Here is a 6,363-nt window from a genome sequence, read left to right on the forward strand (position 1 = left end):
ATCTCGCCGTGAACACTGATGTGATCCTAAATGAGGGATGTTTACCTGTGTTGTGTTCCTGTATAGGATCCTATCTGCACTTGTGTTGTTCAGTATAGGAGCAAGTTTCGAGGGATGTGGCCTAAGGAAAATGTGTTACAACGAAAAGTCCTGAGGAAAAAAACGCGTGCAAAAATCATGAACTCCCTCAGGATTAACATGCCTGCACCGGCGGGTCGTTGGTCTACGTAGAAAGTTGATGTACATTTTTCTTTGGTTTTTGGTGGATTACGAAACAAGGCGCCTTTTATTGCGGCTTATTATTTCCTCTGCTGCGTGCTCGCAATTAGCGCGGGAGTCGGAAGTTGATTGTATCGCGCTTCTTTTTTGTTTTTGCTGGTATGCTGGCGTGTTTTGGCAAGACGAACTGAGGAGGTATTCTGAACTGAGGAGACGTTCTAGCGGAGACGTATATTGGTTTTACGTATAAGCTTGTTGCGTACGAGCAATGGTGTATACCCGTGCGCTTGAAACTGCGCGTGCACACCTCCCGTACGTAAAATCGGTGTACGTCTCCGCTAGAACGTCTCTGGTACGCTAAATTTGTATATTGTTTTCGCTGTTGCTGGATACATTCAAAAGCGTCGAAACGAAAGTTGCCATTTGTTGACCGGGCTACCTAAAGACCATTAAAACTCCAGTGAGCGTCCCGCGGACGTTCAGGACGTCGTCGGGATGTCAAAGGGATGTTCAGTGCCCATCGCTTAGTCTTAACTGACACCCTTTGCCATTTTGTAAGCTTTTGGCTGGCTATAAGGAGACTTACTCATTACTGTGAGGTGCCTTGCTAGGTCAGTGCAGCGCCACGCTGAACACGACTATGTACGGCTGTGCCGGCTCTTTCTGACGGTTTCTGACACTGCATGCTCCTGGGGCGCAAGAATTTTAGATAGAGCTCTCTCTAGCTGTCACTGTAAAGGAGCGTCTCGTGATACCGTAAGTCCAAAACTTTAGCGCGGCTAAAACGTAAACTATGTGAGTGCTTTGTTCAGAACGACGCATGCAAGCAGGCTTCGTTGACTTAGTTTCTGCAGATACTTACCGAACGCTGGAAGCGGTCCTCCTCTTATGGATTATCTCACCTAGCTAGTTCCGTTCCGCAAAACTAGACATCACAGAGCAATTCGTGCTTTTTTGTTTGCGCAACGACATCGGCTGTGACAACCCTACGCCAGCGTTCACAGATGTGTCCGGGATGGCTCTTCGATTTGCTAAGGTTAACAGCGCGAGCCTGTAATGCGAACAGGAACGTTCTAAATTTTGGCCTGCTAAATTCTGAGTCGAAGCTATAATTCGACGTCCAGTGTTTGTTTCGTCCTACCTGTTCGCCCACAAAGTGGATGGATGGGTAAAACTCTTCATTGGTCTCGATTAGGCTAACTATAGAGCCAGGATGGGTGAACCTCTTATTGCTGCCGATTCTGCGAATGTAAATATAGTCACCTTCATTGCCCCGATGCACAAGTGTGCGGCATTAAACATCGACGCATCCTGGGCGTAGCACAGTCTGTCATCCAGCAGCTGCAAAACGTTGTTGCAGAGCAATAGGACGCTTTCATATGCGTCGTTGGCACGGACATTTTTAACTCTTTACAGCGTTTAGTAAGACCATGTTGACTTCCCCTCGCACAGCTAAGGCTCTCAGTTCGGCTTAAAAATAACTCGGCCAAGATCTTTTCGACACCATCATAGCAATTTAAAAAAAATGCGTACGCGTAGGTCAACGTGCCCCATCATGGCGACTGTGAGCATCAGTGTCACGTGATAAAACTCGGCGTTTGTCGGCCACTTTGAAGTTAAATCGTTCCGCCGTTATGTGACTGATTAGCTGTGTGCTATGGCAGCGCAAACGTGACTTCTCGTACTTACTTTTTTTTGTACTGAGTATGAGGAAGCAGCAGTATCAAGCCAGACCTCCATAGCTCATTGCAGGCGGCCCTTCACCCTCCGCTAGGCAATATCCCAGCTTTCTGCCTTTCAACCTTTTTTAGTTTTTCATGTTATGAATCGCTTGCGATCACGTAAGAGCTGGTAATCAGCTGTTGATACCAACAAATAGTAACTGGTGGATTGTGTGTTCATTTTTGCTCGTTTTCATCTCTTCTTTCTTTATATACTATCGGTTTGGAACTGCTCCTCGGTCAGGCTAATGTAATTGTGCAGTTTTAATTCCATCATTTTTTGTTCGCGTTAGGGCAATAAAAAAGAAGAAAAAGTAGAACGGAATTGTTATCGAATCTGGAATTAGAGGAATATCTGAAATCTTGGGCGACGAGACACCTTTTCTAAAGCAGCCATGCAGCTTGCTCGGTAACGGAACCAGTAGAAGGTGGAAGCCAAATCACTAGATCACTCTCATCTAATTATTTAGTGAAGCTTGTGCGTAATACCAATTACTCGAAGAGAAGACGAATAAGGGACCAACCACTTGTGAACCCATGCCTAAGACCTTCGCTCGGGCGTTAGATTCGACGCTCCACACGTTGGCAGGGGAAATGACTACACAGCTCAGACTAGCTAGGGCTTACCGATGTCACTGGGAGGCTCGACATTAACATCAATTACGTCTCCACGGAAAGCACATTAGAGTTCACCCACACGACCAAAATGCGCGACCAGTAGCTTGTTTCTGTGCATTCTTAGCCGTGGCAAGCGAATGCTATATGCGTTCGTTGAACTCACTGTTACAATTCCTCGAGCGCCATGACAGTCTGCCATCTAGGTTGTTGCAACTGATTGCAAGGTGTTAAAATGAAATTCAGTTTGTTCCCTAACACAATACGTATACAGCCTGTCGTAGGTAGTCGAGATTATCACGAGGAATATAGCTTGCTGTCGTGGGAAAGTGAGGTAGGTAACGGTTAGGCTCTTTTACAGTTTTTTTTTCTGTCACAAAAGCAACAAAACAAAACTAACTGGCATAAGATACGGACATGGTGTCTGTTTTGACAAAGTTTTTGTAATTTTATGTGTTTGTGCGACGGGACATTTGTAGGTCAGACCTAAGAAATCATGGAGACCGATTCGCGCCCCAGTTTTCCGCCTCTGTATTCGTCTATAGTTCAGTCTTAACTGATTGAGTGCTTCATTCGACCCTCGTGTCACATGTACGTTATAGGTAGAAGTTCGTTATACATAAAAATGTTATTCACTTCTCATTTCAAATTGTATGTGGAACGCAAGCTTTCATCCTGGTGACGCTTCATTTTTCTTATCATAGATATCTCTTCGCATCACTCCCCCTACCTTTATCCGCCAGCCACCACCGTTGTGTTCCCGCAGTAAGTTTTCTCGCGCAATAAGTTTGCATTTTGAGAGTCGACGCGTGTAGCGGAGGATGTTTATCTTTGTACGAGGATTCTAAGCTAATCAGCAACGCGCACCACGGTTCCAGTCGTTTTCCGCATTTGAGACGCCGAACGGGCGCTGTTATTCCCCGCAAGCTCTTGTTACGGTCCACGTTGAAGGAATGGCGGGCGTTTGGAACCTATTGACCTCACATAACGTCGACCCTGCGACGCGATCAACGAAGTTTTTTTTTTTTCTTAAAGGGTCACTGCTAATTTGTGGCACTTTTCTCGTAGCCATGCAAATGCTCGGCTAGGAATTAATGCTGTCGTATTGGCGGCCTTTATGTCATATTCTTTCTCACCAGTAGCCGAAGGTACCGCTCAACCAGGAGGTATTCCAGCGCTCGTTAGAAGAAACCTCCGTGGAGGTAGGGTGGCAGAGCTTACCAATCATGCTAGTTCTTGAACTCCCCATGGCTCTTACGTATCAAAACCCGGCATCCTGATTGGCCCATAACTCAGAGACTCGTTGCCTGTCCCGCCACTCGCGGCGGTCAAGCGAACTACTCAAGATTGGTTATGGCCTCCGAGATCACTCCCGCACGCTAATCTCGGAGGCCATGGAGCGGGTAAAACATGGATGTTGTGCAAGAAGAAAAGTTGCCTCTCGTTACCAATAGTTGATTGCCAGTGTTATAGGGAGCGCCACTGTCTGCTGGCCTCCAGAAAGTGCTCATGCTGGGACTTTTTTTCGGATTATAGTAGCTGGTAGGATTTCAGAACTCTAGGCGGTATAATGATTTCTAAAATGTTTCTAGGGCCCCTGCTTTGTCTTTGCCTGCAGTTACTTCAGGCGCTGCGGACTAGTTGGACGTAGTGAAAGGCGGCTCTCCAGCGACCATAAGCGTCAGAGCTCCGTAATTGGGGGAGTTCATGCTGTGTGCAACGAGGTAGCTGTGGCTATCAAGATCGCTTCCCTATTGTTACGTTGGAGAGGTAATGTCTCCCACTGTGGTATCCCGCTATGTTGTGTACAGCGAGCCTGGCTATCTTTCATCGTACAAGCCAGACGTTTTCCAGACGTTTTCCAGCCGTTTTCGCTTCATTCCGGTCAGCGGCGTATTTCACGCTTTTGTCCACGTGCAGCGATGTGTGATCGTTACCGTGTGCGAGTCGTGCTCGCTCTTGTCTTCTATCCTTCGGAAAAGCTTGATGCACGCAGATACTCTCGTTATACCATACCCGCTCGGTTGTTGGCTGAACACTGCAGGTCTGTCTTAGGTCCAATATTCCGCATTTTTGCCTTACGCTAAATACCTTCTCGCCTTACTATGTACAACTCCGAGCCTGCAGCCCTGCATGACTTTGCCCGAGATAGCGGACGTGCGACCCTGCGATGATACCCTCACCGCCGACACGCCGATGCACTTGCTCGGGTGCTCCACGGACGCTGCCTGTCTCCCTGGGCTCTTGGACCGAGATCGCTCCTGGGCCTCGTCTCGGACCTTGTGGCGCTCGCGTCCGTACACCCTGAGCACGAATACGCCTGTATGGAGGTAAAAAGGGAGTAAGTTCTCTAGCCCACTCCCTTAGTGAGCTAGAGCTTTCTTTTTCTGTTTAGAGTGTAAGGCGGTGATTCCATGGGGCGCGCGCTGCCACGTCTTATGGAGGCAAGAGACGGCTGGAAGAGCCGCGGACCACCCAATTATGGTTTCATCCTCATTCGTATCCTCTCTATAGCTCACTCCAACTGTATACATGTGATGAAATGTTTCAAGATATCTTCAGAGCCTTCCTCCCGTCTCCTGGGAAAGCGCCTATACCTTGAGAACGTCCCATTGAAGGTCCCATCCGATCGAGTTGTTTCTATGCGCTCAAACGATCACCTCTGGTCGCTGCGTGTGCTTTTTTTGTTGACGTTGTTTTCGTGCGTCGAAGAACGAGTGTTCACCTTTTTCATTTCCTTCGCAAATACTGCAACGACTAATTCGTTTAGGACGCGGTGTTGTTGGAAGATATGTATGAACAATTGTATCATAGTCCTCATTCCTTGAAATGGCTGACAACCGCTGGTCTGACCTTGTTAGGGTCAGCGATGACATGAGAACCCAATAACCGTGTACTTTTACGTAAACACTCTAAGGATTCACGAGAAATGCCCGCTATGCATTTTAGCGATACGACTCCCCATGATGGTGGAGTGTGCCAAAAATGGTGGTGCTTGTAGTGGCCAGTGCCGATCGATGCTGATTTGCTGTGTTGTAGACGGCAGCGCGGTTGTATGCAACGTCTTCGATGCTTTGCGCTACGCGATGCTTCCTTGAAACACTTGAATGGAACCGGGCTTGAGGCTGTAAGAACAGCTTCTCGTAAATGTTAAGCTGCAAGTAATAGTATTGCGTGTATGCTACGTTGGCTTTACGATCACTACTTGTCCTGAGATCTCAAGGCGCAAAAATGCGCGCTGATAGATGCCTCGGAGCAACTTTTCCCGCGTCAGGACTTGTGGGTGTGTATTCCTCATACTTATGGCGTCCTGTTTTTCTTCACATATAGGTTTTTTTCCTTGTTACCAACAAGCTTTCACGGTATTGTTTCGTGCTCTTAACTCTCACGCTATGCATGTAACAACCTCAGACGTGTTATTGATATCATCGGCTGTCATAATAAGAAGCTCTCTTCCGATTAGTCACTATTGTAAGGAAATTCACTCGGATGTCATCCGCGTGACTGCATTACCGTCTTCACAAGACGGAATCAAACGCTATTTAAAAATTGCCCGGACTGTAAACTTCTTTTGCGTGTGTGTTCTGGTGGAAGGACGCTTTGTGAAGAAGTAAAAGTTAACCGTAGTTTGGTTCTTTGACGCATAACTCGCGTTGTGTATGTCTGCTGTACGCTTGAGGAAGAATACCTTGTGTGATATGTGTGTTCGCATCTTTCCCTGGGGAGGTATATTTCAGTCCGACCGTCTCTGTCCTATATCTGCACGAAACTTAAATAACACATCTGCGTCTCTCTGCCATCCTGTCGC

This window comes from Amblyomma mixtum, chromosome 4, assembly GCF_055824585.1.
Source record: "Amblyomma mixtum isolate Tamu chromosome 4, ASM5582458v1, whole genome shotgun sequence".
NCBI lineage: Eukaryota > Metazoa > Arthropoda > Arachnida > Ixodida > Ixodidae > Amblyomma > Amblyomma mixtum.